The 24135-nt window shown below is 31.8% G+C and overlaps 1 long non-coding RNA gene across 1 annotated transcript in view; it reads right to left on the bottom strand.

Annotated features, from left to right (window-relative positions):
* Positions 1–14915, bottom strand: part of LOC141546148 (uncharacterized) — a 147059-nt gene extending 132144 nt beyond the window's left edge. Inside the window, exon 1 of the long non-coding RNA XR_012483251.1 lies at positions 14861–14915. This is a non-coding gene — a long non-coding RNA (uncharacterized LOC141546148). The remainder of the gene's footprint in view (positions 1–14860) is intronic.
* Positions 14916–24135: the final 9220 nt, after the last annotated feature.

The following is a 24135-nucleotide window of genomic DNA, read 5'->3' as shown; positions in this document are numbered from 1 at the left end:
TTATTCCAAGGAGAGGAAAAAAGAAAAATATATAGAAAGTATGATTCATGTTGTTATAACAGTTACTTCCTTTACTCTCAATTATCTTCCTTTTTGATTCGTTAAAAACTAAAATTTTATGGACATATATACATATATATATGTGTGTGTGTGTGTGTGTGTGTGTGTATGAGAGATAGAGACAGAGACAAAAACAGACAGAACAATATAAGGAAGTGAGGAAAGTGACAGCAGATGGATGGATCATGAATCACAGATTGATAGAGACATGGATTCAGTAGCTCTTCATGTCATGATTCCTCAGTTCATATCATTCCAGATTTTGCTAAAATCATCATTTCTTATAGCACAGTAATCTTCCATTAGAATCATACACCACAGTTTCTTTAGCCATTCCCCAATTGTTGGGCCATCTGTTTGATTGCCAAATTTAGTCACCCCCAAAAGATCTGCTATAAATGTTTTTGTTTAAAAAGGTCCTTTAGAAAGGGAAAAGGAAAGGAAGAGGTAATAAATAGAAGGAAGAAGGGAAATAGAAGGGCAAAGGAACAGATAGTGGGAGGGACTGTAAAAGGGGAGGACAGATTGAGGGAGGTAGTGGTTAGAAGTAAAATAATGGTAGGAAGGGAAATGTGAAAAGAGAAAAATATAAGTTGGAAAAAAGGTGGTGGGAAATGGAGAGTTAATAATTTTATCTATGAACGTGAAAGAGATGAACTCTCCCATAAAATGGAAGTGCAAAGCAAATTATATTTAAAAGTCAGAATCCCACAATATGTTGTTTGTAAGAAACACATTTAAAGCAGAGTGATACATAGAGTAAAAAAAAGTGGGAGCAGAATCTATTATGCTTCAGTTAACTTAAAAAACAAACAAATACAGCAGTGGTAGCAATCCTGATCTCAGATAAAGCAAAAACAAAAATAGATATAATTAAAAGAGATAAGAAAGGAAACTATATCTTACTAAAGGGTACCTCAGATAATAAAGTAATATCAAAACTAAATATATATGCACCAAGTGTTATAGGATCCATGTTAAAAGAGAAAAAGTTAAAAGAGCTTCAAGAACACACAGCAAAACTGTACTAGTTGCTTTATCAGAACTAACACAAAATATATACGGAAGAAGTTAAGAAGTGAAACAGAATTTTAGAAAAGATAGGTATGATACACCTTGGGAGAAAACTGAATGGAGACAAAAAGGAAAATACTACTTTCCAGCTGACCACAGAACCAACATAAAAACTGACCTTGTATTAGGTCATAAAAGCAACAAAATTAGGTGCAGAAAGGCAGAAATAGTAAATACAACTCTTTTAGATCACGAAACAGTCAAAATTATCTGTCATAAAGCACAAGGAGGATATTGAACAAATATTAATTAGAAACTTAATCATCTAATTCTAAAGAATGAGTGGGTGAACCAACATATAGACACAATGGATAATTTAATCCCAAAAAATAACAATGATGAGACAACATACCAAAATTTATGAGATGCAGTCAAAGCAATTCTTAGGAGAAGTTTTATAATTCTAGATGCTTACTTGCATAAAATAGAGAAAGATTTTATTTGCATAAAATAGAGACCTCATAGAGGTCAATGAATTTGGCATGCAACTAAAAAAGCTAGAAAAAGAACAAATTAAAAATCCCCAATCAAATACCAAACTTGAAATTCTAAAAATGAAACGATAGATTAATAAAATTGAGAGTAAAAAAAAAAAAACTAATTAATTAATAAATTAAACTAAGAGTAGATTTTATGAAAAAAAGCAAAATAGATAAACCTTTAGTTAATTTGATTAGAAAAAGGAAAGAAGAAAATCAAATTCTTAGTTATCAAAAATGAAAAGGTTGAACTTTCTGCCAATGAAGAGGAAATTAGAGAGATAATTAAGAGCTATTTTGCCCAAGTGTATGTCAGTAAATCTCATAATATAACTGAACTGGATAAATACTTACAAAAATATAGATTGCCAGATTAACAGAGGAGGAAATACATTACTTAGATAGTCCCATTTTTTGAAAAAGAAATTCAATAAGCTATTAATTAATCCTTTAAGAAAAAATTTCCAGAGTCTGATTGATTTAAATGGGAATTTTACCAAAGATTTAAGGAACAATTAATTCCAATACTATGCAAATTATTTGGGAAAATAGGGAAAAATAAGTTTCTTTTTTTTTCTTTTTTTTTATTAATAATTTTTATTATATATATATATATATATATATATATATATATATATATATATATATATATATATATATATATATATTTATAATATTATCCCTTGTATTCATTTTTCCAAATTATCCCTCCCTCCCTCTATTCCCTCCCCCCGATGACAGGTAATCCCATACATTTTACATGTGTTACAATATAACCTAGATACAATACATGTGTGTAAATACCATTTTCTTGTTGCACAATAAGCATTAGATTCCGAAGGTACATGTAACCTGGGCAGACAGATATTAGTGCTAAAAATTTACATTCACTTCCCAGTGTTTCTTCTCTGGGTGTAGCTACCTCTGTCCATCATTGATCAACTGGAAGTGAGTTGGATCTTCTTTATGTTGAAGATTTCCACTTCCATCAGAATACATCCTCATACAGTATTGTTGTTGAAGTGTATAGTGATCTTCTGGTTCTGCTCATTTCACTCAGCAACAGTTGATTTAAGTCTCTCCAGGCCTCTCTGTATTCCTCCTGCTGGTCATTTCTTACAGAGCAATAATATTCCATAACCTTCATATACCACAATTTACCCAACCATTCTCCAACTGATGGACATCCATTCATCTTCCAGTTTCTAGCTACAACAAAAAGAGCTGCCACAAACATTTTGGCACATATATGTCTCTTTCCGCTCTTTAGTATTTCTTTGGGATATAATCCCAGTAGTAGCGCTGCTGGGTCAAAGGGTATGCACAGTTTGATAGCTTTTTGGGCATAATTCCAGATTGCTCTCCAGAATGGCTGGATTCTTTCACAACTCCACCAGCAATGTATTAGTGTCCCAGTTTCCCCACATCCCCTCCAACATTCATCATTATTTGTTCCTGTCATCTTAGCCAATCTGACAGGTGTGTAATGATATCTCAGAGTTGTCTTAATTTGCATTTCTCTGATCAGTAGTGATTTGGAACACTCTTTCATGTGAGTGGATATAGTTTCAATTTCTTCATCTGAGAATTGTCTGTTCATATCTTTTGACCATTTATCAATTGGAGAATGGTTTGGTTTCATATAAATTAGGGTCAGTTCTCTATATATTTTGGAAATGAGACCTTTGTCAGAACCTTTAACTTTAAAAATATTTTCCCAATTTGTTACTTCCCTTCTAATCTTGTTTGCATTAGTATTATTTGTATAGAAACTTTTTAGTTTGATGTAATCAAAATCTTCTATTTTGTGATCAATAATGATCTCTAGTTCTCCTCTCGTCATAAATTCCTTCCTCCTCCACAGGTCTGAGAGGTAGACTATCCTCTGTTCCTCTAATCTATTTATTATCTCCCTCTTTATGCCTAAATCATGGACCCATTTTGATCTTATCTTGGTATATGGTGTTAAGTGTGGATCCATATCTAATTTCTGCCATATTAATTTCCAGTGGAAAAATAAGTTTCAAAGGAAATAAGTTTCAAAGGAATTAATGAAAAATACAAATGAAGAATACCTAACTATAACTGATCTAAAAGTATATTATAAATCAGCAGTCATCAAAACCATTTTGTACTGGCTAAAAAATACAATAGTTGATCAGTGGAATAAGTTAGATTTGCAAGACACAACAGTCAATGATTACATTAATCTTGTGTTTGATAAAGCCAAAGACCCCTTTTGGAGTAAGAACTCACTATTTGACAAACATTGCTGGGAAATTTGAAATTTCATATAGCAAAAACAAGGCATGGCTCCACACTTGACACACTATGTGAAAATAAGGTCAAAATGGCTTCTTGATTTATATATAAAGAGTGATACTATAAGAACAAGTGATATTCTACCTCTCAAATTGGTGGAGAAGGAAGGAATTTGTGGCCAAAGAAGAACTATAAAATGCACAATGTATAATTTTGATTATATTAAGTTAAAAAGTTTTTTTGCACAAACAAAACCAATGCAGACAAATTAGAAGGAAAGTAGAATACTGGGGAAATAAAAAAAAATTCACATTCAAGTTTTCTAATAAAGGCTTCATTTCTAAAATATATAGAGAATTGACTCAAATTTATAAAATACAAGCCATTGCCAAATTGATAAATGATCAAAAGACATGAACAATTTTCAGATGAAGAAATTAAAACCATTTCAACTCATATAAAAATGCTCTAACACTCTATTGATCAGAGAAATGCAAATTGAGACAACTCTGAGGTACTATTATACATCTCTGAGATTGGCTACAATGACAAGTAAAGATAATGATCAATGTTGGCAGGGATATGGGAAAACTAGGACACTTATACTTTTTTGGTGAAGTTGTGAACTGATTCAACCATTCTGGAGAAAAATATGGAACTATGCCCAAAGGGCTATGAAACAGTTCATACCCTTTGACCTAGCAGTGTCTCTACTGGATCTGTATTCCAAAAGGGATCATTAAAAAGAGAAAAGGACCCATATATGCCAAAGTGTTAGTAGCCATTTTTGTAGTGAGAAGGAACTGGAATCTGAGTGGATATCCATCAGTTGGAGATTGGCTGAAAGAGTTATGATATGTGAATGTTATAGTATATAACTTTTCTGTAAGAAATAATCAGCAGCATGAATTTAGAAAGGGCTGGAGAGATTTACATGATTTGATGCTGAGTGACATGAGTAGAACCAGGATAACATAGCAATAGCATAACAATAGCAAGATTATTCAATTATCAATTCTGACAAATATAGCTTTTTTCAACAGCAAAGTGATTTAAGCCAGTTCCAATAATCTTATGATGAAGAGAACCATCTATACCCAGAGTGAGTACTCTGAGACATTATGTAGATCCCAACATAGTATTTTCATTTTTTGATTGCATTTTTGTTTTTCTCATTTTTTCTTTTTTCATTGGATATTTCTTGTGCAGCATGATATTTATGGAAATATGTATAGAAGAATTGTGCACTTTAACATATATTGAATTGCTTGCTGTGTAGGGGAGGAGCCAGATGGGAGGAAGAGGAGGAAAAAAATTGGAACACAGTGTTATACAGGTGTGAATGCTGAAAATTATCTATGCCTGTGTTTTGAAAATTAAAAAAAAAGGCTTTAGTTAAAAAATAAAATAAAATGCAATTTGATTTTAAAAAGTAAAAAAATAAAAATGGTTTCTTTTTTTCCCCTTTTTTGGATGTCTCTGGGATATCATCCTATTAGTGATATTGTTGTATTAAAGGGTCTGCAATTTTATAATTCTTTAGGCATAATTGTTAGAACTATAATCGTTAGATTAGCTCACACCTTCATCAACAAGGCATTAGTCTCTCAGTTTTCCAAAAATTCCTCCAACATTCAACAATTTCCTTTTTTTGTTATATTAGCCAATATGATAAATGTGAGGTGATACCTCAGAGTATGTTACATCAGCATAAAGGGCTTCATTCCTCTTCTATAATCAAATGATTTTATTTTATTTATTTTGATGAAAGTATAGTATATTCATGATTATGAAATTTTGTTATTTTTCTATATTTATTTACTAAATTGTATGCTTTTCCAGCACAGCAATCACACTCTTTTGATGATGAACAATTGGTTGAATGACTGAATGATGAAAACTAAAATATAATAGTGTTATAGGTTAACCAAGTTCTAAGTACTCCACAACAATACAAGTATAAATTTATACAGCAACCTCCCATTACCTTCTTAACATGGGAATTTTATTGTCATCAGGTCAGAGTGTGGCTAATTAAGTAATCTTAGAACATCCTCAAATTTAAAATGGGATGATCCCCATCTGGATGCATACTTTAATGCTCTTAGGTGACCAGAAATTAATGGCCAGTAGCTAAAACAGGAGAGACATAATTTGAGTTTTGCTCTACCCCTAGATCAATCAGCTAATGACTTTGTGGCTCTTTAAAAGAAATTTAATTTAAGCCATTTGGGGAGGAGAGGTTGGATAAAACCAGTACATATTGGCCTCATTAAGCATTAGAGGGGTGGGAATCAATACCCAGTTGTTGAAGGGGCAAAGAAATTTGAGAGGTTGAAATGAAACCAAAATGTTCCTGAATTCAAGGAGGTACTCCCAAAATATGTGGAAATAAGAGCACCACCTAAAACATACAATCTAGAAAAAGTAGACAGGACCACATAACTATCCTTTGATCTTTGATTCCCATGGCAGACTGACCCAAAAAAGGGTAACAGTCCATAAGTACCCTTTATAGGGAAAATTTAACCTCAGGAACATGACTTGGATTTCTGACAGGTCATGGCAAGGTAAGATAGATCAAGACTTCTACAAAGGTTAAGTCTCAGGGGTCTGACATAACTCCAATTTCAAAATGGACAACCTTCCCAGAGTGTGGAATCATGGAACTAAACTGATCACTGCTAGTGTCTTCTTCCTACTTGCCTCAGGGATCAATGTTTTAGGTTCTCTCTGCCCAAAACAACATTCAGGACCTCATTAGAAGGAAAAGGAATAATACTTTAAAAAGTAGCATTTTGGCTTATGGAGTAGAATTAGCAGTCATAATATGTGCTAGTGTCTTAACTGATAGGATATAGTAGAAGTCCCCTTTCCAGATAGAAAATAATGGAAAAACTAGTTGTAAAAATCTTAAATAAAAAGAGGCATCAGTTGGGACAATTTGATGAATAGAAGAGAAATTCAGCACTATTCCAAAAATACCAATAGCCTAACTAAAGTACATACTTCTAGAGTGTCAACATTGCTTGGTTAGACTGTTGAAATAATCTTTCTGGGAGGTGTCCTCCCAAAATTGTTTTATAGAGAACAACACAAAGAATGTGTTTCTCATAAAAAAGACTATAGAATTCTACATTAAGAAGAATCCCTTATATCAAGCACTTATATCCTCCCCAAAGTAAATGCTTAATTTCTGTTTTAGGGCTCACTGATTAAAGTCCATATTTATCTTGTAGTATCATTTTGATTCTAATTATACTTCTAAATTAAGTGAAATAATCTACATCTTTTAAAAACTACCTCCTTCATTACTACTATGGAAATGAAAAGTCAAATGTCCAACTTTTGATTTATATTTCTAAGTACAGTCTAGTTTAATAATGTCAAATTCAAATAGATTCCTGAGGGCAACATTTTGATTTAGAATATAAGAAATGAAAATTTATATTGTATTACATTTTTTCATTTATTGTGTTAAACTTTTCCCCAATTATATTTAAATCTGGTTCAGGTACAATGAAAAGATTTGTAGCTCCACTACCCTCCTACATCCCTTCAAAAAAAGATACTAAATTTGGTTCATCTGGTCAATTATGAAAGAAATTATTGTGAATTTTCTCTTTATCTGATTTTGTACAGATGACATCTCAATATAGCCAATAACTGGAGATGCTTGAGATCATAGTGTATTTATGTTTTCTTAAGTGTTACAATCATTATAATCACATTTCCAAATGTACATTTTAAATACATAAACATAAAGAAAGTCCCTCCCCAAAAAAACACCTTATTTTACCCTTTTATGGCAGGCCTAGGTTTATGGCAAAACATGATGCTATTAATAGAGCTGCTCAAGAAGTGCATTCACCTAAATCCATAGAGGTTTATGACTAAGAACAGCATCAGAGGAATGAGAGATGACATAGCAGATTTACTTGGATATTTTAGGAAAGAATAAAATATAATAGAATTTCATTTCTGGAATTTCTCTATTAACATCAAAATAAAGTGTTCCTGTTTGGTGCCTGAACTGGTATATTTATACAAACAATTATAGTCTTTTTTATATGTATGCATGCATGCATGTTAGTTTTTATGTATTGTTTATAAATGTCCATGTTTAAGTGTATATATGCATATATACATGCATAGATAGATACACATATATACATGTATATATGTTTTATTCACTGGAGAATTGGAGTATTAAACTTTTATTTTTAACTTTAAATTCAGAAGCAATCACTAATTTATATAGTGTTTGACAGTTATAATGTGCTTTATATAAAATTATACTTGATCCTCAGGAAAAAAATCCAGATGTGTTTAGGCCCCCCAGAATGAAATTTAATGGTGTTTCTAAGTAATTAAATATATTTTATTTATTTTTTCTTATCAATTAAATGCTTATCTGTAATATGCCCTCCTGGCAGTTACAATTACCAGTCTGTCCTATGCCCAACAGAGTACTTTTGACCACTGACCTTTGCAGTGTCAACTCTACCCAGCTCGCCTCCTCTGAGGCCTTCAAAGGTCTCTGGCCATGATCTCTTGAATCTATAGTTTAATAACCGGTAGCGCACTCAAGAACAGCCACGTGTAATCTTAAAAGCCTTTATTATACCTACTCACATAATGCCCTGACTTGTCAGCTCCCTAGTGAACACCTGGTCTGAAGACCCACATGTTCACTACCAAACTCCTTACTTCCTGGCTATCCATCAGCTTGGCTTGGCTTGGCTACCCCAGGCTAAGGAGCAAGGTTAAAGAGAGTGACTGCTATTTACAGTGGGTTTATAAAAGGCCTGTGAGGTCACACACACAGCCAACCAGCGAGAGTCGTCACCCATTATGAAGCTATCTCAATATGGACAGGAGACCACCCACAGGGCAGTCCTATATCCACAGAGATTACTTCTCGGCCACTCAGTCTCCTGTTGTGCTGTGGCACCACCCATTTAAAGGGCCCTTACACTTATAAAAATATGTTTATACACACATCTGCACATTTTGTGTATACATTTATTAATGTATGTATATACATGTGTAGAAACATGAATGAATACATACATGCATATATATTTATACACATATATATATATGTTAGTATGTGTATTCCTCCTTATTAAACTTCAAAGTTAGTTCTAGTTGTTTCAGGATTATATTCCTGGTGTCTTAACTTTGCAAAGAATTGTCAAGTTAAGTTATAGAACCATGCTTTGAACATTTACTGGCTCTGTGTGTGTAATCTTAGGCAAGTCACTGTTTGCCTCAGTTTCTTCATTTTTACATTAGGGATAATAATAGCACCTAATGTAGGGTTGTTGTTTTGATCAATGGAGATAATTGTGAAAGGTTTAGCATAGTGCCTGGTTCATAATAACTGCTATATAAATGTTAGCTATTACTGTAATTTAGTGTAACAACTTTGACCTACAAGCATAACTCTAATACCAATAATTCCTCAAATAAAAGGCATTGAAGAGTGGGAACCCAGAAATAATTGCTATAGGAAACTACTTCTGTTCCAGATTAGCAACTCCTCTGTAATTTATAGACTAAAGAGTTGGCTGGAGAAATTGAGAAGTTAAGCAATGCATCTGTGATCCAAGACCTATTATGCATCAGATACATTGAATTGAAGGGGCAGGGAGAAAGGTAGGGAAGGAGTGAGAAAGAGAAAACAAATAAACAAAACTAAATACTACAGTAGAATTCAGGTTAACAATCTGTAGCAATTAACAACTTTCAGTGACATAATTTAATTATGATGGATGAGCATTTTATTCTTAAAGTTACATTTAGATAAGCATAGTGTCCTTTGAATTGGATTTCTTTAAGCAAGTTCAAAAACAATTCTGCAAATAGACCTAATAAGACATAAATGTAATGACCTCACAAGGCAAGACACTTTGAATATATATATATATATATATATATATATATATATATATATATATATATATATATATATATATATATATATATATATATATATATATATATATATATATATATATATATTAGTATTATGATGCTTTCTTCCTTTTATAGATTACAAATTCTTCTAGAGCAGGAACACTTTGAAACTCTTACTGTATTTGCAAAAAATCCTGGCATACAATTAGTGCTTAGGAAATGCTATTTTTGTTTGTTTCCTTTTGTTCTTGTTTGCTTCTTTAATGAATGAACAAATACTTAAAAGATGTACATTGTGCTATCTCAACAGTAGAAATGAATTTATTTTTTCTTGATTATGCATCTTATTATTAATTAAATAATTGTATAAACCTACCAGAAACCATAAAACCATTAGTCTAATATGCTGGTGCCTTCAAAAGAACTTAACAAAATTATTGACAGCAAAGTTTTCAAGGGCTATCAGTGAAAGACATTTCTCACATCAGTATGAATTCTATTATTTTTCAGGAATATCAGCTTCTAACAGATTGATGTAGTATACCCCAAATCTGAACTAACTAACTGAACTGAACTAATCAAGTGCTGAAGATTATCCCCTTATCTCCAAAAAGGGAAACCATTCTGCCATTATCTGAAATGAATACTCTTCATATGGCATTATTCATATGGCCAGGATGAGTTAATGGTACTGAATTCATCCTAGAAGGATGGCATTTATTTTTGCCTAACATATATTCCATGAGAATACATAAAACATTCAGGTTAGTAAAATATACAAAGTTCTTACATCTAAAAATCTAAAACTATTCAAACACCAAAAAAGTTAGACATTCAATACAAAAAAAAATTGTGAATTAATGATTAATGCTGCTCTTCTCCTAAAATTAATCTCATTCTCTAAATTGCTCAGTCCAGAAAAAGAGAGATTTGCTGTATTCTTAAGGTTTATGACAGTCAATACTATATATGGAACTACCATCAGAGAAAAGATAATGATTACAGTTTGATGGAATATAAAGCTGATGAATAAGCCAATTTCAAAACCTCTCAGGCTAGCAGTAAATCTCTTCATCTAAATTAAATGGTATCAGCCCTATGCTGCCAAACTGTGCAATACTATAATTCATATTTCTTTTTATAGTACATTTAAATTTAGATTTTTTTAAAAAGAAGATGCTTCAAAAATTTTAAAGAACATGTAAACTATTTTAGGAGCACAAGAAGTTCACAAATTTATTACAAATTCCCATTTTTTTTATCCTTAATATGTTCTAAATTTCTAGATACCAAGTGGGAATATATTGACTTCTTATGTAATGATCACAGCATCTCTCCTAATTCAAGAAGTACAGTTGACACCCATATCTAGTACATTCATTTTGTAAAGTGAAAATTATCCAGTATTGGAAGGAAAGAAAATGTTTAATTTCGTATAAATGATTTGAAATCACAAATTTTGCTGAAACTGTACTTTTTATTAACACAGATAATCATGTTTTTAAAGTTTCTTTCAGATTTTATTAGCATAACAGCAAAATTGATTTTCACTTTTGATCTGCAGTTTGGATTATACAGACATAATTTCTCACCCAGGATAAGCTTATTACCTGAAATTTCATCACTCTTCTGTTTAAATCAGCTTTGGATACTCAAGCTTTTCTCAACTTCCTCAGCCTTTTCTCCTTTGGACTGACAGGCTGGAGCAAAGGGGAAACAATTTCTTCCACAGCTTTTCTTTAGAACGGGCTGGGATCAGGACTCTACAGCTAATTCTGCACTTTGTATCAGAATTTCCTTTTGGGTTGAACTACATCGAACATGATTCCCCTATATCTCTTACTACCTGGTATTAGCCTCTCCCCCACCTTTCAGATTTCTTTTGTATATTGCCTTTCTGTCAGATTGTAAGCTCACTGAAGATAGAAACTGTCCTTCTTTTTCTTATTTATATGCCTAACACTTACTACAGTGTATGATACATGGAAGGTAATAAATAATTTTTGTTTAAATGAAATGAATCATGTAACATTATATCAATTATTTAAAAATCACTAGGAAAGGCACTCCTTTTATTTATTTTCATTCTGCTTTGATAATAGATTGATCTTTTCTGATATTTTACTGCAGCCCTATCCTACCTCCAATCTGAATTTTAACACTGGCTCCCTTCTTCTTCCAAACTATTTTAGACAATAAACAGATGGAAAATCCAGATATTTGTTACAGCACTGAAAATAAAATTAATTATACTTAAGGTCATGCAGAAAAAATTTTAAATAAAAAAGTATAGTTGAAATTCAATAACTGATCTAGCTTATTGGATACTCCAAACCAAAACATTTGAGTCAGTAATCAACTGTAGTTGTGTCCAGTAAAAAAAAAAAAAAAAAAAAAAAAGTCTATCAGTTTTCATAGAAAGGAAAAGAATAAACCTGCTTTCTCTTACTTCCTCTGTGTGTGTGAGTGAGTGTGTAGTGAGTGACTTTGAGGCTATTTATTTTGGTATTAAAGTTTTGAATAAATGTCATTTCAATCACTGTAAAAACATTAAAATATTAAATAATACTGAAAAGAACACAGATTATTTTGCAAAGTTATCATAATTACTTATAAAATTCACCATAATATTAAAGTTACTAAAACTGAGTATCTGGCCTATTACCAAATACTTTTGCTTTAAACATTATCTTGTTATGATAAAATGATGATGATAAATAGCAGCTAGCATTCATTTATGGTCTTCAAGATAATTTTTTAAAAATCATATCATTTAATAATTACAATAGTCCAAGTGTGCAAATGATATAATTATAAGAAGAATGAGACAAAGGGTTTGAATTGACCAGGTGCTCAAAGGTATTGTGTGTCCCAGTCTAGATTTGAACTTTTTTTTTTTTTATTCCAGGTCCAAAATGTTATATTTACTGGTAGATAGTTATATTCAAATTCCATGCCATAAAATTCTCCTAATTTCAATATATTGAAAATAGAACTCATTGTCTTTCTCCTCTTAAAAAGTTTCATAAGACCTCCAAAGTCATTTAATCCATGTTGTGAAAACTCTTCACACACTCCACTAAAAAATTAGCTGAATTCAAATATTCTTACTTTTGGTTGGTATTAGTCATAATACAATCCATATATTGCTCTTGCAAAGTAGTTCTAGTGACTAATATCTTTTGACATTTTATCAAATGTGGGTTTAGAACTTTTGTGGTGTTCTCACCCACTATTATCAACCTAACATTGGCCCTTTATAATAAAACTTGTATTTTTCCAAAAGGACTGAAATCAAGACACTGAGAAGTAAACTTTGAAAAGTTCTTAAAATGTGACCTTCTAAAATGGGAACTACTCTATATTACTCCTTATTTTAATGTTCACCAAATACAGAGAATTTACTTTCATATGTAATATGAATCACATAAAATAACCACATATTATGCTAGAAACATATTTTTATGATTCACCTGTTTTTTCACAACTGTATTTTAAATTCCTAAACTCTAATGAATACATGCATGCATATATGACATAACATCATATTTTGTAAAAATGGCATTCATAAAACAACATATACAACCATTAGATATTTAACTAATAATCTTTATTTATTTATTTTATTTTATTTTATTTTTCTGAGGCTGGGGTTAAGTGACTTGCCCAGGTCACACAGTTAGGAAGTGTTAAGTGTCTGAGATCACATTTGAACTCGGGTCCTCCTGAATTCAGGGCTAGTGCTCTATCCACTGCACTACCTAGCTGTCCCAACTAATAATCTTTAAATAAATAATTTAATCAGTGAGTTTTTCTTATATGAAACTTATATTTTCAGGACATTAAATCTTAAATAATAAATCCTGGAAGTAGATTGATAAAAAAAGCAATGATTCAAAAATATTTTAAATCATAATGCTGAAAGTTGGTATTTTGGAAATACTAATATAGATTTCACTATACATTTAGATAAGCCAAACATTGTTCTTGAAAGTGACCACTAATCTTTCAGCAAGCCTGTAATTCTGCCTCCTATTTGCAAGGTATTATTGTGGATCCTGTGGAGAAATAGGAAACTGTAACCATCACAAATTATAATTGTATTGACAATTTGGCGTATGTTATTATTCATAAAATTATTCCCATAATTTCTGGTTGGGCAGAATGCTTTGAGAATAGAAAAATAGATTCACGTGTCCTATTCTATCCTCTGTGTATCCCCTAGGAATGAATCACCATATTTCAGTGATATGGCTTTCTCGTACCAATTCCTGTTATTTTCTACTAATTAATAGCCACTCTGTTCATAGAATATTTTGATTCTCATATATGGCTCAACTAAGAGTCTCAAATCATGATGGGTTAGTCTAACCTTTAATGTTAAATAATAAATTAATAAAGTAAATTAAATAAAATGTATTTATTAATAAATAACTATATGCGAAGCATTGTTTTCACTCTCTTTTTCTGAGAACCAAATTCTTCACTATTTTTCAGTCATCTCCACAATACTACCTTTTATTTGGCTATCATTGTTCTCTCCCTGAATGAATGAGCTTGTACTCTTTTTCTTCAACTCTCAGGTGATAATAAGTGAGTATTCCCCTCATCGTATTAGTCCATCATGACAGTTCCAGGCCATTTTTATACTGTGTCACTATACATATGGAATTTTTTATATTTTTGACTAATGTTCTAAGAGCTTGAAATGGAAAGGAGGGGAGAGGATTAAAACAGAGCAAAGGTATAAAGGGCCTAATTGTACATTATATTAGGTAGCAGAATAAAGGTTGAACAAGGATAAAGCATCGCTTTTCCTCTAAATTATTAGCTCTCATTTGTACTAGTCACTTTATGCTAATTATGTTGTATCAAAGAGAACATTATTCTAGGAAAGTTTTAGTATATATCTCTTTGGTGATAGATAAATTCTAAATCGTTGAAAGAAAGAAAAAAAAACAAGAAGGAAGTAAAAAGAAATGCCAAGTTTATATGCACTGAGTATCATGTAACAAATGTGTAATCATTTTTCAACTGGAAGAAGGTCCTTGTTCATCACTTACCTCATATGTTTACCCCTGAGCTATCATCATTAGAGTAGCACTTCCCTGGTGAGCTAGAATACCTGGTAGTCATGGCAACCCTATTTTCATACTTTGTGTAAATTCTAATTAGGTCATTCATTTATAGCAACTTTGACAAGACAGGGAATGAAACATATGATACTTTTCCTTACAGTTGGCTACCCAAATTTCTGGTCCTACACTTTTTATCAGTGTGGTTAAAAAGAACCATAGCTATTTTCATTCACTAACAAGATACCTGCTGTGTTGTATTAATGTTCTTTTTATTGATGGCTTGTTGAGGGAAAGGAAAGGAAATTATTTAGAACTGTTCATAAAAATAAAATACAAAATAATAGAAATTCAAGTGTGTGTGTGTTGTGTATTTATCTACATATAGATAGATAGAAAGAGAGATAGAGGGAGAGATATAACCAGGATTAACTATAAGTAATTATGGATGTTAAATTATTTAGCATAAATGGTAACATTGTTAAAATGCTATTATATTAAATATACCCTCTTCCTCAGTGGCATAGTAAAATCTAATAATAAGTTCAAAACACCTAGACATGATTTGAAAAGATAGTTTAAGTTAATATGTCGCATGGAGCTGCTGTACAATTTTTCATGGAACATTGTATCCAGAAGTACCATGATAAACTTATTGACTTTTTTAGTTTTTAAGTCTCCATGAATTTAAATGTTTTTATATTCAAACTTGGAAATCATCCTGGAAGAAAAAGTTTCAAATAATCAACTCTATGGATAACCAAGTTTTAGTTCTTTAAAGAATTCATGCCTAAAATAAGTTCCAAAGAGATCTAGAAAGGACTAATAAGATCAAGTTCCATTATTTCAGAATATGTAATCAATTAGGTAAAATTGACATTAATTTTTGAAATATTTGTGAAAATAGATTTTTCAAAGCAATCTGTGTATCTGCATGCATATGGATATGCCACTCTATGTGTATGCACATGCACACATATAAATACACTTTAGAAGAATATATTTAGGAAGAATTAAAATATAATCACATAAGTAATATAGATAGATAGAACCATATAGACATAATCTGTTTACTTAAATTAATAAGAACAATGAGAAACGAGAAAAAAATCTGGCTAAATATAATACCTGGTGGTAGGGGTAGGTGGGTGGGAGTTGTCAGAGAATATCCAAGCAGAATAGTTGCTTGTGGGAAAAGATGACACAAAATGAAAAAGGATAAGCAATGAGAAAAGACCAATATATAAACTGTTTATATAGAAAAGAGGCAGAGGGAAGGAGGGAGACAGTTAGGAAGGAAGAGAGGAAGAAAGAGAAAGACAGAGAGACACAGTCAGAGACTGGGACAGAGACACAAAGAGAGAAAGAGACCAAGAATCATTAAAAAATGAAAATTCATAAGAGATGAAAGGGTTAGTATGCCTAAAATTCTCAGAAAATTATAAATGCAAAGATCTTCACATTGTAAATCAGAATTATATCAGGAAAGTATTAAAAAAAAACAGCATAAAATGAATAGGGGCCCATAGGTTACATCCTTAAGATAAATAAAGTGCTATGTTGAATAAGAAGGAAGATAGGATGATTGAAATGAGAAGAAAGGTTTGGAAGTAATACTATAAAGATAGCAATAAAAAGTCAATAAAGGAAGAAGAATAGTTAGCCTTCCTAAATAAGATGTAATTTTGTAGTGCTATAAGTTGCTGAGAAAATGAAGTTATATATCTTTTAAATGTATATTTATACTACATTTTATTATATGTACATATATTACAATGTTCTTAGTTTCCTCTACAAATAATTTGCAAAAGGCAAGAAAATTTATCATTCTAGACAGATACTAGACTCAAAAATATTAGTGGTGACAATTCATTTCCCCTAGACGTTTAGCTTGAAACAAAATAGAAGCCACCAAAATTGCCAATTGGTGACATTTTTGGTAATCTTTAATCAAAAATTGACTATCTATCATTTGAAAACTATTTGATCATCTATGATTATTCTAAAGTCCACAATTCATAAATTCTTTAATTGTAGTCTTGTGTATCATAACATTAAGATTCAGTATTTTCATAGAATATATTCAGAAATTAATAACCAAAATACTTACAAGTTCCAAAAGCTTACACCTAAATCTGCCATTAGTATTAATAATGCAAAAAATAAGACTATCTAGGAATGAGAAAAAGTGATCTATCAGATACCTACCCTAAAAAAAGTTATGTATTCTCCTTTCTTTTGAGGTTTGGTTTAAATCTATTTGCTTCAAAATCTCAGGAAAATATATATAATTTTCACAAACAACATAATTTTTCACATTGTAAATCAAAATCATATCTGAAAAGGATAAAATAAAGTGAATTAAGGATGCAAGTAGGAAAATGAATATAAAAGCACTCTATTTTGTAAAACAAGTAGGTGATCATGGCAATGAAAGGTTATTAGAATAAGAAAATAATAAAAGGCTATTTGATCAGAATTATTCAGGGGAATAAAGCATGAAATCTTTTAAAATGATATTAAAACACTTATTCTACATATATAAAATGTATATGTATATATATATATATATGTACACACACATATATACATATATAGATAACTGGAAAAATTAAATTAATATTTATTTAAAATGTGGCTCCCAAAGCAGTGATAATAACAACAAAAGATGAAGAAATATCATACTATTGCATGTTATTTTAAGAGTATGTCTACCATGAAACTGTATTGTAATTTTTGCTATAAAAAAAATACTAGGCATATCTATTCACAAAAAATTTGCTTTATTCTTATACTTTTATAAAAAAGCAAATCTAATTGTAAAGAATTAAATACTCACTTTCATTTTATTTTTTGACTTTTTAAAGAACTTTTTTATTAACTTTTATTAAAAACTCCATAAAACTTTATCTATTTATATATCTATATATCTATGCATATGTATATATAATTCATGTGTCATAAATGTACATGTATAAATATACACATATGCATTTTTAAAAATTTAGATGTATTCTGAACTGCATATCTATCAGTAGTCTATTAAACATTGATAAAAATAAATATCCTAATATTAGGATCATACACTTAGATTTGGAAGGGACCTTAGAAAACATTTAATCCAAGCCTCTCTTTTTATATGTGAAGAAATCAGGCCCAGAAAATTAAGTGACTTATTCAAGAAGACACAGAGAATAAGTAGGAGAGCTGGCATTCAAATTCAAGTTCTGTGTCTATGTATCAAATATATATTTTACTTCCCTTTTTTTTGTAAGAGACCATATAGAAAGGATAATGACAAACTAAAATGTTACAGGACTTACAAAAGCTTATGTAAATGAGGCTGTGTTCTTGGAAATTTCTTATAATTTAAATTTAATATCATTCATATAATTCAGCCAACATTTAATAAGCATTAGAAGGGACATTGAGTTATAGTACACTAGAGGAGACATAAAGATAAATAAGGGAGACATAGTGCTTCCCCTTGAGTTATTTCCAGCTTAACAAGGAGAAATAAGATAAAATATGAAGGTTATATATACCAGATGATAAAATGATATAAGTTCATATTAGAAAGATAAAAGTTTTATTCTTGTTGTCTTGTTATTGAATATATCATAGAATGTAAAAGGTAATATTTGAGTCGGGGATTGAAGGCATAATCAAAAAGCAGTGTTGAGGTAGTAAGACCAGAATGTTTGTACTGTAGCATTAGGGAAGAATTTTATAGTTACATCTCAATATGTTAATGGGGAATTAATTTTTAAGATAAATTAAGACATATAAGTGTATATAGCTGTGTTTAGAAAGTTCTCACCATGTGATTTGGATAAATTTAATTTTAGCATGCATAAAGAACTGGTGGTAGTGATTACCAGATCTGTTTTTTTGAATTATTTGGGAGAAAAGAGCTAGGGGGCAAGTGAAGACCAAATGTTATCCTAGATTTGTTAAAATTTTGTTTTGTTTTGAAGAAGCTAAATCAACAAAATGCAGCCCAGGAGTTTTTAACTTTGAATCATGGGATTCTTTGGCAGACTGGTGAAATTGATGGAAATCCCTTGTTCTATCTCCATGGATTCTTTGAGGATCCATGATCTCATGGATAAGAACCTTCACTCTACACCATGGTTTGAATTCTACTTCTCCACAGTGCCTGAGTAAAAGAACGAATTTGGCTCTATTACTTGAGTGGCTCTAGGCAAATCCCTAAATCACTTGGGGCTGAAGCTTCATTATCTATAAAAGGAAGGAAATTATATTAAATGTTTTCTCGACTCACATCCAGCTCTAAATCAATGATCCTGTACTTGGGGAGTTGGTAATCTCTCTTAAAAAAAAAAAAAAAAAGAGATAGATTCATAAAGAAATGCTCCTTTCCACCTAGCCTTGCTTCCTTTTTTGATAGGACAAAATAGACTAGTAGATCAAGGGGAATGCTTTAAATATAGAAACTTAGATTTCAGCCAATTCTTTGAAAAATGGCTCATTTTATATTTGTAACATAGATCCTTAGTACTTATTTAAATAAATGGAATAAAACAAAAATGTAATTGAAATTATCTATGACATAGAGTATTGATCTAATACTTGCTTAGTTGTTGTTTGTAAAGGGCTGAAACTCTGAAAAAGGTGTGTTTGAATCAGACAACTGAACACTATTCCTTATGAGACAATGGCTCTATTAGCATATGTTTGGATAAATGGCTCTTCTCATTATTGATGCAGGTGAATGATTGGTGTTAAGATAATCATAGGCTAGGATTAGGGGGCAGAGGGACAGAGGCCAGAGACTGACTTTGCAGCAGGTGGAGGAGGAGAGAAGTTGGTGACTTTGGGCTTGAGATTCTAAGATATACCTGTGATGACACTGTGGCAGTTTGCCTACTTCTCTTGCTTTTCCTCCTAAAGACCAAGGACTTTTACTTATCCTGACTCTGGCTGACCCAGAGGCCCTTCAAGGAACTAGCCTGTACTCCACAGTTGTTTGTAATTGAAGACGACCAAAAATGACATCAATATGTTAGAATCTGATTAAGAGTGTCCAACTATGGCTAATCAGACTGATATCGGATCAGGTCAGACACATATAGTCCCTATGGATATTGAGGCTAGCTTCTCTAATTTTGCAGAAATAATGTTCTTTTTGAGCTAATTCAATTCTGCTTTGCTCATAGAACACAGTACCTTCTCTGTTGAGGACACTCCATGCCGGGCAGCCCTATGTCAGGGTCCCCCATGAGAGCTAGCTCAGTGATTTAGAGGTTCTAAAGAAAAGTGTGGGAGAGGAGAGTTATTAGACCGACTACCAGACTGATGGTTCACAGAGCTGTTGTGCTAACTTCATTGTTATTATTTCATTGCCTGTGAAACCTGAACTATTTCCCAACATCATGTTAGGAAACTGAATTTTTTCCATTTGAATTGTCTTAAAAAGTTTATGATGATAACATGGTGAGATAAGATACCAGATACTGAGGGGCTTTCTTTAGCTATACTTGCAAGTATTCCAAATCTACTGCAGAGAGCACACTTCCACTGGGCTGGCCACATTGTCTGAATGCCAAATGTATGCTTGCCAAAAAATTATGTTATAGAGAACTCACACAGGGCAAGTGCTCACAAGGTGGTCAGAAAAAGCAATATCAGGACTATAATAGAAAAAGTTTAAAACATCAAGGTAAAATAATAAAAGATATTCTATCAAACACACACACACACACACACACACACACACACACACACACACATACACACACACACTATCCTGAAGGAACTGATTGAATAAATAGGTCATTTAATAGGAGATTGAATTTCATGTTATGGAAAAAGTGGTGGGTAACGTAGGGGATTAAGAGTCTGTAAATTTGGGTATTTTTTACTCTGTTAGTTATAAGCTATGTAATTTAGCTTTTACAAGTCATTTAATAATTTTAAAGTTTAGGTTCCTCCCTTATACAATTGGGGTATGTGAATTATCCATATGTTAGAAGTGTTTTACCACTTCAGCCATAAAGTTATGGTTCTATGATTCAATTAATAATAAATGTGATCATGAATTCAGTTTACATGTAGTAAAGAGACCTGATCCTAATCTCTTACTACAAAAGTCAGTGACTGACTTTGGTTTGATTCATCCGTCTGTGCTGTAGTTGTGAGAAGACATTGGGAAATATGATAAATGGAGCCCTCTAGGTTGATATATAACATTAACAACATGATAAAATACACACAAATAAAATGGGGTGATTTTCTCCCTACTATTTTCTTATTTTTTGATGGATCTTTTTTTTTTTTTTTTTTTTTTTTTTTTTTTTTTTTTTTGAGGATTTCATGCTGCCTCATGTCAGACAGATTGAAACATATTTTTTTTTAAATTTTTTTATTATATATATATATATATTTTATAATATTATCCCTTGTATTCATTTTTCCAAATTACCCCCCCTCCCTTATTCCCTCCCCCCGACGACAGGCAATACCATACATTTTACATGTGTTACAATATAGTCTAAGTACAATACATGTGTGTGAATATCATTTTCTTGTTGCACAATAAACATTAGAATCCGAAGGTACATGCAACCTGGGCAGACAGATATTAGTGCTAACAATTTACATTCCCCCTCCCAGTGTTTCTCTCTGGGTGTATCTACCTCTGTCCATCATTGATCAACTGGAAGTGAGTTGGATCTTCTTTATGTTGAAGATTTCCACTTCTTTTTGATGGATCTTTAATGCTATACCTGGCAATCTATTTATGTTTTCTAATCTTATATTACTCTTGTCCACCACCTCAGCAATTAAACCTTAAACAGGGAGTCTTCCCAACAGTCTAGGGGTTCTCCTCTATACTATTGGCATTTTATAGTTATAATGGGGACAACTAAATTGTTCTGTGAACAGGTCACTAGGATCATAATCCAGAAGACTCAGATAGGTAATTCTGGGCAAGATACTCAACCTCAGCCAGAATATCCTCAACATAAAATATGTCATGTAAAGTTATTGTAAGAAACAGATGAGCTATTTGTAAAATACTTAAAACAGTACATAAGTATGTAGTGCTTGACCCACACTAGGTTCTATATAAAATTTTATGCCTTACCTCTTGCTATAGCATCTAGTAAAAAAATAATAATAATAATAATCAACCAAACCTGAAGTCTTCTCTTTTAGCTACAGAGAGAAAAAGACATTGAATATTGCCAAATATAGTAGACTTTTTGCTTCTGAAAAGATAAATGAGCCATAATTTGTAGAGCATTTAATTTTGTAGGAGAAATAAATGGGAAGAAAATAATTGTGTAATTCATCTGCTGCTCTAGAACACAAAATTTTTAAAAAGTCTGGCAAAAGACTTCCGGCCAAGATGGCGGAAAGGAGGCAGACAGCTGCTTGCGCTCCAAGTTTTCTCTCAGGAATTACTTCATGATAAGCCTCTGAGTTAATGCTTGACAGGAAAAGGAACCCACAAATAATCACCAACAGACAACATCCTTGATATTCGCCAGAGAAGGTCTGTGTTTGCTCAGGGGAGGGGTCGAACAGACTGGGCACAGACTGAGGGCAGGCAGAGAGAGCAAGACAGTCAACTCACACAGTTCAGAGCAGAGGGGGTAGGGGTACAATCTCTGCCTTTCTGAGAAAAGACTTTTACCCCAGTGTGGATGTTCCTGTCTTGGCAGAAAGCCAGGAGCAGCAAAGAAAGTGTAAACACTTTAAACAAAGTGTAAATAAAGTGTAAAGAATAAAACCCCAAGGAAAGCTAGCATCTCTCAGGCCCCGGCCTCCCCCACCCCCACCCAGAGTGACTCAGCCCCTTCTCAGAGCCTCAGAGCACAGATGCAGCACAGCCATTGCTGTCCTGTTAGTGTTCTCTAAGAAATGACCAACAGGAGGAATACAGAGAGGCTTGGGAGACTTACATCAACTGATGCTGAGTGAAACGAGCAGAATTAGGGGATCATTATACACTTCAACAATGATACTGTATGAGGATGTATTCTGGTGGAAGTGAATATCTTCAACAAAGAGAAGAGCTAATCCAATTCCAATTGATCAATGATGGACAGAATCAGCTACATCCAGAAAAGTAACACTGGGAAATGAATGTAAACTGTGAGCATTTTTTTTTTCTTCCCAGATTATTTTTACCTTCGGAATACAATTCTTCCTTTGCAACAACAACGACAAAATTCGGTTCTATGCAAATATATTGTACCAAGCATATACTATAAGATATTTATTATGTATGGGAATGCCTGCCATCTAGGGGAGGGAGTGGAGGGAAAGAGGGGAAAAATTTGGAACAGAAGGGAGTACAAGGGATAATGTTGTAAAAAATTACTTATGCATATGTATTGTCAAAAAAAAAAGTTATAATTATAAAATTAATAAAATCCTTTTTGAGCTTTTCAAAAACAAACAAACAAAAAAATCTTGCAAAAGACCTTTTTGGTAATATTAATGTTTCCCGCAGGCTAAATCCCTCTTGTTTGGAATTTCTAGTTTTGCAAGCATTACTACATTAACTTATTTTTTAAGTTTCTAAAATTCTTAGTGCTAATAAAAATCATTGAAACTATAAGATTAAATGCTATCATTAAGATCTATTATTTTTTACAAAGAATGGTAAATTGCATGTAACTTATATTGTTTTAAATTTGTTGATGGCATTTTTCCCAGTTTCTTGCTGAACCCCTATGATGATTCTTAAATAAGCTATCAAAAATAAGAAAACAAAATATTACAAATACTCTCTCTGACAAAGAATGAGTATTACTTGTGGACATAATAAACAAGGAATTAATTCCTATTTCTTGAGGCATTTATTTGACTTTCTACAATGTACAATTTAATAATTTCCATGCTAAACAGAATAATAAAAATTTAAGCCAGTATATGTATATCAAGCACTTTATAAACACATCAAATAATTTACCCCTTACAATACAGAAAGAAAAAAGTAAAGGTGCAATGAATGAGAAATTAGGGGAAAAAAAGATTACAAAAAAATGTTTATGTGAGATGAATGCAGAATATGTGATCAAAAGAAACCAGTTTGTAAGCTATCCTGTAGTGGATTAAAAATACAGGAAAATAATAAATTGAGATAAATATAATAAAATCAACATACTTTCTAGTCCTTTTTATTTTCATTTTTGTTTATTGCCCTCATTTAATATAAACCATTTCTATTCATAAATGGACTATACTTTGTAAGAAAAGAACATGAGATTTAGAAAGTCCCAGTAAAA

Source organism: Sminthopsis crassicaudata, chromosome 6 (genome assembly GCF_048593235.1).
Source record: "Sminthopsis crassicaudata isolate SCR6 chromosome 6, ASM4859323v1, whole genome shotgun sequence".
NCBI lineage: Eukaryota > Metazoa > Chordata > Mammalia > Dasyuromorphia > Dasyuridae > Sminthopsis > Sminthopsis crassicaudata.
The sequence above is the reverse complement of the archived record's forward strand: the minus strand, read 5'-3'. Positions and strand labels throughout refer to the sequence as shown.